The sequence below is a fragment of the Loxodonta africana genome, chromosome 2, assembly GCF_030014295.1.
Source record: "Loxodonta africana isolate mLoxAfr1 chromosome 2, mLoxAfr1.hap2, whole genome shotgun sequence".
Lineage (NCBI taxonomy): Eukaryota > Metazoa > Chordata > Mammalia > Proboscidea > Elephantidae > Loxodonta > Loxodonta africana.
The window spans coordinates 96644998-96656587 of record NC_087343.1 but is presented as its reverse complement, the minus strand read 5'-3'; the positions used below and the strand labels follow the sequence as shown (position 1 = coordinate 96656587).

Below are 11590 nucleotides of genomic sequence, written 5' to 3'. Positions count from 1 at the left end.
CCTTGTTTAGTCAGGCAGTTTTTCTCAGAAAACCTTTCTCTTTGCATTTCTTCAAACAAGAATGTGCTTAATTTGACTTCAAATTAGAATAGTGATTTGGAAGGAAAAATAGGACAAAATATTCTTTAAAGCTCCACCAGGGGGACCTATTGCTACAACTAAAAACCTGAATCTGCGCTGCATTTCACATGACAGTTACGTGATGTTGTATCTTTAATATTTTAAGTGTATACACCTGTTTGAAAATAATCTTTTATATCCCATATAAATGTATTTCTCATGTTGTAATTTTATTTTTGTACAAGTAAAAATTAAAATAGAGAAAGTATGAGGTTTTGTTAACAAGCCTTTTTAAGTAGAACACCTATGAAATTAGAATATAAATTCAGTCTATTTTAGAGTAATTTGTATTTAAAATATCTACAGGATTACTTCATAGAGAGCAGAGAAAAATATTTTTCATAGAATTCATGTTTCTAAATTTTGCCAATTCAGTATATATATATATTTTTTACTCCAGTGGCTTTTGTCTGGGATTTAAAGGCTTATATTCTTATTAAAACATGTTAGACTATAGTATTTATAATCACAAATGGGTAAGCTCTCTATAGTCTTTTTTGCCTGACTTCTAGTTGTGAGGAAATTCTTTTGTGTGCTTTCTGATTTTACATACTTTCTTAGCATCAAGTACTCTCCTATCTCTTCCTTAATTTTTTAATGGTTCAAATATCCTTTTTTCTGAGAGCACTATTCTTTTCTCTGTACTAGGGCTTTGTACTTAGTTTTTGTGACTACCTTCTTCCTAATTTTATTGATTAGAAGTAACTTACACATTAATGATTTTCCATGGTGAACAGAGTTTACAAAGACTGTGAGGCAGATATTACTACCTCTATTTTTCAGATCAGGAAATCAAGGCTGAGAGTGATTACATTACTTGGTTAATGTAATGTACTTTTTTTTTTTTTGCCTTCTGATTCTAAGTCCAACATTCTTTCCACAATACTACAGTTGTTTTCAACATATTCCAGTTGTAGACTAATCGTTGTTCAAAGCATATTTCTCCAATTTAGACTAGTAAATTTATAATTTGATTGTTATCTGGGCCTTCTGTCCAGACATGCTTTTCTGTATGAAATCATGCCTTGTTATGGATAACCTATTTGAATAATTTCCATTGTCCTTAATAAAGACCAACACATCCCATTTAAATGTAGCAAGAGATGATTTTTGTAGATACTATAATTATGCACGTGGCTCAATAATGTAATGATATCTTTGAATTTCTGCTTACATGCAACTCACGTACATACATATACACACATACAGCATTTTTCTCCTAAATAAAAGGTTTAACTCTACATTATGAAGAATGGAACACGATTCACACAAAAGGAAATGAAAATGTTTCTTAAACATATGAGAAGTGTTATTTATACGGAGAGAAAGGCAAAGTTAAACTATACGAAACCACATTCATATACTAGATTATTTTTATAATACACTCTTAGCTAGGTGGTAGTAGAAAATAAATAAATAAACCAAATACTCTTAACACTATTGGGAGTGGAGGGCAATTGGCAATACCTATCAATAGGATAAGTGCACACACCACTTGACCCTGCAGTTCTGTTTCTTGGAATTTAGCCTATGGATACACTTGTACACATGCAAAATTATTTATGTTATAAGAGTATTGACTGTAGGTTTATGACAGCAACAATTGGAATGAGTCAAATGTCCCTTGATAGAAGATTAAGTGGAATGCTATACAACTGTTTAAAAGAATGAGCTTTATATACATAAAGAAACTCTTGAAGGATACATAAAGGACTAATAAAATTGACTGCCTGCTTGGGATTGGAAGTGAGAGAGGGAACTGGGTGGCTGAGAGACGAGAGTGGGAGAGATAGTTGCTTTCTTTAGAAATAGTCTACTGATTTGAAAAATTAAGTGAAAGAGAGAATGTGTAAGCCAGAGATTAAGCACACACATGTGTTTTTACTCCCTAAAATGAACAGTAAAGCGATATTTTTAAAAAGGCACATACCCATAAGGACAAAAAAAATGAAAGAGGAAGAAACAAAATTTTGGAGGCTGGAAAGCAGATGAATGACTGACACTGACTCAGCAGACATAGAAAGCCAAATCCTTTGCTGACAATGGGAAAAGCCAAGAAGTTTTCACATTGCAGAATATCCAAAAGGTTTAGCAATTGGCATCACTAGGCACCTCTGAAATGGGATTGAAGGTGGGGATGAAAATAGGAAGATTGGTCCAAAGTCTCTTTAAGAAGCAGAGATTTCTTTTCTTAACTTTGCACAGCCAGGCAACTTCCCTGCCCCAACCTGACAGAATATTGGATTTTTTGTTTCTGAAATAGGTAAAAAAAAAAAAAAAAAAACTCTCTGAATTGAGATATACTAGGAAGAGGTGAGGGTTGGGGGTAACTTGCTGAAAACAAAGCGATTAACTTATTATTTGCATACCAAATACAGAGATCCCTCATCCATCTTTCCACACTTGACTCACAAAATGTTAGTAGTCCATTCCAGGCAGAGGAAACTTCTTTATGAAATCTGACCAGTCAAGAGAATAGATAGTTGGGGAGCCCAGTGAAATGACCCAGCAGAACATCCTACAGTAAAGCTCACATTTGACAAGCTCCAGCATTTACTCAGAGCTTTGGAACAACTTTTCAGTACCTCACTATTAAATACGTAAAATCAAATGTCATAAGTAACTGAGGAAAGCTTCTAACATGAAAGATAGAAACTGTAGTAGACGCTGTCTTGCACTGCCCAGATCCCCCTTAAAGGACTGAGACATTCTTTCTCCTACCTGCTGGGAATATTGACTGCTGAAGACTCACAGCTGAATGGCTGAAAGGAGCACGTTCCCAGGAATAGCCCATAACCAAGGTCTGTTTGAAACGTGGACGGGGTTAGAGGGTGGGAGTAGATGAGAGGTGAGTGAGGAGGTGGATAGATGCTAAGAACTAGCTCTTTTGCCTCAGTTGAGAAAGATTGTAAGGGGCCATCCCAGCTCAAGAGCTCCCTAGTGGGATTGACTAAAACCTCTAATGCAACTGCATCATAGCTCAGTTTCTCAGTTTGCCCAATTCCACTTCCCTCACGCAAATGTATTGTTCTTGAGGGCATTCCCCAGTAAACCACCTGTAACGAAATCTCAGTCTCAGGAAACCCTACCTATGACAGAATCCAAAACAAGCCAAAATAAAAAGGAAGAAACAAGTTATTAACCTCCTCAGATAAATAAGATATTACATTCATGATACAAAAGAGAGACTCCATAAAAAAGGAACGTTGAAAGCACATAAAAGAATTTTGGAAGTTAAAAATATGATGGCAGAAATGAAAAACTCAGTAGATAAGTTGCAAGACAAAGTTGAAATCACAGAAAGAGCAAAAAAACAGAGGAAAAGAAAGGTAGTTAGAAGGTCAGTCTAAATATCTGGCACCTGAATAGAAGAAATTTCAGAAAGAGAGAAAAGAGTGTCATGAGGAAGAAATGGGGGAAGCAATACCAGTAAAAATAATTCAATAATATTTCTCAGAACCTAATGAGTTTCCAAACTGAATGCTTGACCCAATTATGAAAATAGGGCTCTTCATAGCGAAATTTCAGAATACTGGGGGTCAGAAAGAAGATTCCCAAGCTTCAAGAGAGAATAAGTCACCTACACGTTTGAAGCTTGAAGACAATAGATCAATAGATTGAAAGTGGTGAAGAAAAATGACTTTCAACCTGACACTCTATACCCAGCCACCTATTAGGTGTGAGGTAGAAGTATTATCACACATAAAAATAAATACTGAGGTGGGTGATTCTAGGTCTATAACTGGCTAATTCAGTTGCCTGATAACACCATTAAGGACCAGATTTTTTTCTTATTTCTGTGCTGCCATCCTTAGTATGGAAACCCTGGTGGCATAGTTGTTAAGAACTATGGCTACTCACCAGAAGGTTGGCAGTTCAAATCCACCAGGCACACCTTGGAAACCGTATGAGGAAGTTCTACTCTGTCCTAGACGGTTGCTATGAGCTGCAATCAATGGGACACAACACTATCCTTAGTATGCAGGCTAATCTCCACATAGTTGGGAGATAACTGCAGTAGTTTTGGGACTCGTGTCCTCATAAATAATATCCAGAGGCTGCATAGGGAAAGAGGACATTCATCCTCATGTGCCTCTGTAAGAAAAGACCACTTTCCTGGATATTCCAGCATGCTACTCCTCACTTCTCATTGGCCATGTTTGTATCTCATGCCATTGCCTAAACAAGTTAGCCCAAACCAAAACAAAACCCACTGCGGTCGAGTCAATTCTGACTCACAGTGACCCTATAGGACAGAGTAGAACTGCCCCATAGAGTTTCCAAGGAGCCCCTGGCAGATTCGAACTGCCAACCTCCTGGTTAACAGCCGTAGCACTTAACCACTACCCTACCAGCGTTTCCACTGATTAGCCAGAGTAATTGAATTACCACTGTTGGCTTAATCTAAATAACAGTCACTCTGTGGGGCTGGAGTGGGGCTCAGACTCCTGAAACACACCTCTGACCCATACTTGAACAAAATCAGGATTATGTTAGCAAGGAATTGGAGAGAAATGAGAGGCAACTAACAGTGTCTGGCACAGAAGAGAAGGGTAACTGCCATGGAATAGGAAAGAAGAAATATACATTTTACTGACACATCTGGCCAGACAGGAAGGGAAAGTACAAAATTCCTCCAATGGGAGGAGGAAAGAGAGAAAGGGAGGCAAAATGTCAGAGAGGAATGCCCTTGCTCCCTTCTTGGTGTTTGAATCCAGGGAGGGGTATTGTGGGCAGGGGCTAAGGGTGATAGAAACAATCAGAATCTTAAGAGAAGTGACCCTCGGTCCTGACTTTTCAGGACACAGCCTGGGACATTCCAAGTCTCTTAGAGACACCCCCAAAATTGGAATAAAGTCACATTCAGTTTATCACTGTGAAAGAGATTAGAAATAGCTGGGGGACCGGGCTAGATGAATGGGTTTGGCATAGTGTGCGGTTTCCGTACAATCTGAAGTTCTGGCAGTAAATGGATGGCTGCCGTGAGTCTGTGGCAGAGACCAAGGATTCTTTAGGTTGGATCTGAAAAAACTGACAAAGCTTGCTGTTTCACAAGGGAGTCCCCTGCTCTATGACCACTGCCACTGCCTATGAAAGCTTCACCCTGTACCCACGATTTCCCAATGGGAGGAAGTGAAGGGTAAGGTGAAAACAGTCTTGACAAAGAGTTTGAATTGACTGAATACTTAGGATTTTAAATGTGAATAGACTGAGTTACATTTAATTGGCAATTCTGCCATCTGCTGGAATGGGTTTCAGAATAAGAAAAAATAAGTTATAGAGAAAAACTAGTATTTTTCCTTACCACTATATGAATTTTGGCCTTGCTATATTTCGGGATTATCTTCCTTATTCACCTCTGGGGGAACATTGTGGGAAGGTGGAAAAGGAAAGAAGGAATGTCTAGAGATACACAGGGCCCTCTTGAGAAATGGCTAATGCTAGAATTAACATGTTTTTAGGGAACATCAACTGTTGCTGTTATTGTGAGGTGCCGTCTGGTTGGTTCTGACTCATACTGACCCTATGTACAACAGAATGAAACACTGCCCAGTCCTGTGCCATCTTCACAATGATTGTTATGTTTGAACCCATTGTTGCAGCTACTGTGTCAGTCCATCTCATTGAGAGTCTTAATATTTTTTGATGATCCTCTACTCTACCAAGCATGATATCCTTCTGCAGGGACTGGTTCCTCCTGATAATATATCCAAAGTATGTGAGATGAAGTCTTGCCATCCTCACTTCTAAGGCACAGTCTGGCTATACTCCTTCCAAGACAGATTTGTTCATTCTTCTGGCAGTTCATGGTATATTCAATATTCTTCCCCAACATCATAATTCAAAGGCATCAGTTCTTCTTTGATCTACCTTATTCACTGGCCAGCTTTTGAATACATCTGAGGCGAATGGAAATACCATGGCTTGAGTCAGGTGCACCTTAGTTCTCAAGGTGACATCTTTGCTTCTTAACACCTTAAAGAGGTCTTTTGGAACAGATTTGCCCAATGCAATATGTCATTTGATTTCTTGACTGTTGCTTCCATGGACATTGATTGTGGATCCAAGTAAAATAAAATCCTTGACAACTTTAATCTTTTCTTCATTTATCATGATGTCGCTTATTGGTCCAGTTTCGAGGATTTTTGTTTTCTTTATGTTGGTGTGTAATCCCACTGAAGGCTGTGGTCTTTGATCTTCATCAGTAAGTGCTTCAAGTCCTCTTCACTTTCAGCAAGCAAGGTTTTGTCATTTGCACATCACAGGTTGTTAATGAGTCTTCCTCCAATTCTAATGCTGCATTCTTCTTCATATAGTCCAGCTTCTCAGATTATTTGCTCAGCATACTGATTGAATATGTATGGTAAAATGATACAGCCCTGATGTGCACCTTTCCTGATTTTAAACCATGCAGTATTCCCTTGTTCTATTTGAATAACAGCTTCTTGGTCTATATACAGATTCTTCAAGAGCACAGTTAATTCCCATTCTTCACAATGTTATCCATAATTTGTTATGATCCACACAGTCGAATGCCTTTGCATAGTCAATAAAACTGTGTTTTGTGGTTAATTTCTAATTGTCAACCAACCATAAGCTCCCACATCCATCAGAATTACTCTGTCCAAGAAGATGCCAGTGTTAGCTGCCTGGTCAACCTGCATCTGCTGACCTCCTACATCTACCTCTCTCTGGTCTTTTATTTCTACTGTGACCATGTGGCTTTGGAAGGTGTGGGACACTTCTTCTATTAGCTGGTGAGGGAGAAGCAGGAGGGTGCCCAGCATCTGCTGAAGCTGCAAAATGAGCACAGTGACCGTGCCCTCTTCCAGGACATGCAGAAGCTGTCCCAAGATAAGAGAGTAGAATCCAGTATCCCATGGAAGTTGCCTTGGCCCTGGAGAAGAACCTGAACCAGGCACTTCCGGATCTGCACGTTGTAGGCTCTACGCGCACAGACCCCCATTTCTGTGACTTTCTGGAGAACCATTTCCTTGATTAGGAGGTGAAACTCCTCAAGATGATGGGCGACCACCTTACCAACCTCCACAGCCTGGCTGTCCCCAAATGGAGCTGGGCGGGTATCTCTTCAAGAGGCTCACCCTCAAGCAGGACTAGGAGCCTAGCAACCTGTGAGGGCTCCTCTGCACTCCCCTGCCACCATCAGGGATCTGCCTGAACTTCCCGCCAGCTACAAGGCAGCATCTTAATCACTCTGGAGCCCCTCTCCCAAGCCCTGGACCAAATGGAAACAATAAAGATTCTTTTTGCAGAAAAGAACAAAAACAAAAAACAATTAGGATTATGTAAAAATAATATAAAACTATCTTTGCTAACCTTTTTTTCCTCTAAAAAACTAATATGGTAATAAAACATTTTTAAGTAAAAGTAAACCAAATATGATCTCATTTAGCTTGGTTTTAAAAATGCATTTATTAAAATGTTTTTATTATGTAAAGATAACCATGATTCAGTAAAGAAACAAGCTACCAGGTTACTTATACGTATTTTGTTTGCATTATGTTTTCTTTTTACTGCATATGCTTAACCAGGTGGAAAACAACAGAAAATTTCCATTTTTTAAAAAACAAACATAACCTGGTCAGGGACTGAATTTACATTCTAATTGCATTATAATAAATCAGGAATGTTTATGGTCACATCTAGCACCCAGTTAAAACTCAACACATGTATAAAAATAATAAGAAAATTTGTTGCCCAAAATGTTGTAATAGCTACTAAAAATACATGAATAAATTTTAATATCCAGACAGGAAACAACAGACATACAGTGTGTATTTGAGGCACATGTATCATTTGAACGGGAGCCAGAGTTATGGAGCTAAAGATTAAAGTGTGATTTAGAGATATATTCCACTTCGCTCACACGTGCATCGCCTCCATTAGCATTAATGGAATTTGCATGCACACAATTAGAGGAGAGGACTGAAATTTGCTGAAAGGCAAAAGAGGAATGATTTTTAACTTTGCCTGTAATTCCAGAAGTGTAGGACTGTATTATTAAAAGCTCTGTGAAAGCCCTTAATTTAGGGACTGAGATATAGAAGCTCTATATCAAACTACTACATGTATACTTCGTTTGTATTATTAGGGAAAAGTGAGCCTGGCAAGCTAAAGGATTTGTCAAAGGCTGTTCTGGGATCATGATGCTGTGTGGGGATGGCGGGGGGGGGAGGGTGGAATATATATAATATATATATTACATATATATACACACCCGCATATATATATATATATATATATATATATATATATATATATATACACACACACACACACATATATGCTTTTTTGGATGTGGATTAATTTGAGGAAGAAAAATAATTTTTAATCTTGGACTAAACATAATTGATGTTATTGTGGCCATTAACACACACACACACACCCCCAGCAGTTACTCACATTCACCTGTATTAGTTTTCTAGGGCTACCATAAAGTGGGTGGCATAAAGCTATAGAAATTTATCGTCTCACAGTTCTGGAGGTTAGTAGTCAGAGTTCAAGGTGTCAGCTGGACCACCTCTCTCCAAGGCTCTAGGGAAAGATCCTGTCCTCTCTCCCAGCTTCTGGTAGCCCCAGGTGTTTTTTCCTTAGTTTGCAAATGCAGCATACATCGATCCCTGCTTTCATATTCACATGGCTGCAGGGACAGATCACCCAATAGGCAAGGTACGCACCAGTTTAATTGTGCTTACTTACTGATCTGTAGTGCACAATTTCACCTGGGTTTCACCACTTCAAAGATTACTACAGATTAGCAAGTAAACACAATTAAGCCCGTGTTTACCTTGCTTACTGGAAACCGGTGCATACGTGCTTACTGGTTAATCTGTCCCTACATTGCTGATTTCCTTCTGTGTCTGTCTTTGTGTCTCTTCTCATCTTTTATAAGGCTGCCACTCACATCAGATTAGGACCCACCCTCTTCCATTATGACCTGATGTTAACTGATGACATCTTCAAAGGCCCCTATTTCCAAATATGATCCTATTCATAAGTATCAGGGGTTAGAACTTCAACGTATCTTTTTTGGAACATTTCATTGGTTGTTCATAAAAAAAAAAAAAAAATTATTATTTTTTTTTTGTTCATAACAACCTATAAATACATATTTCCTACCCAGGCATTATAAAAGTATAAATATTTTCAGCTTGTTGAATGAATTTCTTTTCCTTGCTGCAAGATTATCAAATAAATTCTTAAATCTTAAGATCTCAGGGAAAGCTTTTGAGGAATTGGAGGGAAAAGTAAATTTGTGACCTTCCATCTACCATTTCCCAGGAAACAGCTCTCATTAAATATACCTTTTCTTTTAGTGGGTAGCAGTTAGAAATAAATTAGGTAAATAAAGATTCAGACCAAGAAGGAGACAAGTGATAGACTTAACTTTCTGTGGAAGTAATTGTATCTGAAGGTACAGTTTATTTTGAAACCTTAGCACTTTCTTCATCGGTATTATTATTTGTAAGTCACTTTTCTGGCTGTGGTGACCTAGAGATAAGATAAAGTCTTGACTTTATGGATTTTACAAGTGGACAATATACATTAAGAACTTTAAAAAGGTCCCCACTTTTTGACCTAGTTATCCCGTTTTTATTATGTTATTACAATGCAAAAAAACAGTAATCTGCTTAAACTGTCCAACAAACAATACAACAGAACTCCAAAGTATGGGCGAATGCTATGTATCAAATGCCTAGATAACCTTTGCATATGTATGAAATTTCTCTATAATAAGGCGTGGATATCTCAAGGTAGTGGAGCAACTTTTAGTCATCTTGATGGCTTTCTGCCCTTTTTGAAATTTCTGAGCATACAGTGCCTTTTAAGTTAAAAATGTTTTTAAGGTCCTTTGAATCAAAAGATGTAAAATTGTAGACTTTAGGGATAGAAGACATTTGTGAAAAGCAAGGTCTCACTATTTCCCCTGCTTACATAAATCCTCTTCCCATGATTTCTGAAAGGCTGCCAGTTCCTGTGCCAGAACCCCTTAGTGGATTCTTCTGTGGCATAAGAAACTATCTCAGAAGTGTTTTAGGTGTTGGGTCTGAGTAGAGATGTTTGGGCCAGACTTGAGCCGTTAGTGAGAAGTGACTGGAGAGAGAGCAGGAGTGTTTTCGTACTTCTTACCAAGAAATGTGAATTATCAGGTGCTCAAGTGCAAAATATGTCGTAATGTATTCACAAGTATTCTGCTCTACTCCCAGGCATATGGAAGGATTGAACTTCCAAACCCTCTGAAGTTAGGTTGGTTATGTCACATGTTTTGGCTAATGAAATCTGAGCAGAAGCGATATATGTCAACCAGGGGTGGAAGTGTTAAATGCCTGTGTGCAGTCTATCGCCTTTCCTTGCTGTGATGATCATGGAGCTGTGTGTTCAGATGAGCTTCCACAGCCTGAGGTTTTTAGTGCTTTAGTGCCTTAGGATTGGAATCTCCTGCTAATATACCTTTAATATTCAGTATGGAAAGAAAATGTGTTAAGCTACTAAGATTTGGGGTAGTTAAGTATTATAGCCTAGCCAGGTCTGGTTGGACCGATACAAAAAGTAAAGCACAAATTATGATGTTTAGATATCTTAACAACACAGATTTTTGTCTACAGAACACTCACCGAATAGTTGATCTTTTAAATGAATAGTTTGATTTTTTTTTTTTTAACCCAAATTGTTATATACTAACAGGTCATGAAGACTTGCTAATCTTTAAAATCTCAGATGTCAAATAGTTTACATGTTGAACAGCCACCCTTTCTAAGGCAGGGGGTGTCTCTAAGCTTTAACTTTAGCTTTCTCGATAGGTAATACCAGCCACATGCAATTCACAAGACAGTTGAAGTTCCAGCAGGATCCATTACTGTAATCAAAGCTGCCAGCAGAGGGGCAAAGAGCAGTGTGTGAGCTCTTTCGTGGCTCAGCCACAAAAAAAGAAAAGCCATCTACAAATAGGACCATTGCTTTAGATGTGTGCAGGTAAAGGAACATTTGGTGAATGGAGAATGTTTAGCGTATTTATTTATTAATTTGTTTCATTATTTTTATTTTATTTATGTTAAACTAGAATTTTGTAAGTATGATTACGTGGCTCACAGTTTATCTGCCACTTTATAAGCATCCTGTTATATTTCAGGTAAGTTGCAACAAATTGCAGGGACTTTATTAATCTCTAAAGCATGCTATCTTGGGCTGAGTTCTCTAGGGAAGAAAAACCAGTGAAGCATCTATATATGTGTGGGTGTGTGTATATATATATATGAGCCCTGGTGGTGCACTGGTGGTGCAGTGGTTAAGAGCTTGGCTGCTAACCAAAAGGTCAGCAGTTCAAATCCACTAGCCACTCCTTGGAAATCCTATGGAACAGTTCTACTCTATCCTATAGGGTTACTATGAGTCAGAATTGACTCAAAGGCAAGAGCTTATATATATATATATATATATATATATATAT

At 38.1% G+C, this 11590-nt stretch overlaps 1 pseudogene; it reads left to right on the top strand.

Annotated features, from left to right (window-relative positions):
* Positions 1-6674: 6674 nt before the first annotated feature.
* Positions 6675-7239, top strand: LOC100659392 (ferritin light chain-like; annotated as a pseudogene).
* Positions 7240-11590: the final 4351 nt, after the last annotated feature.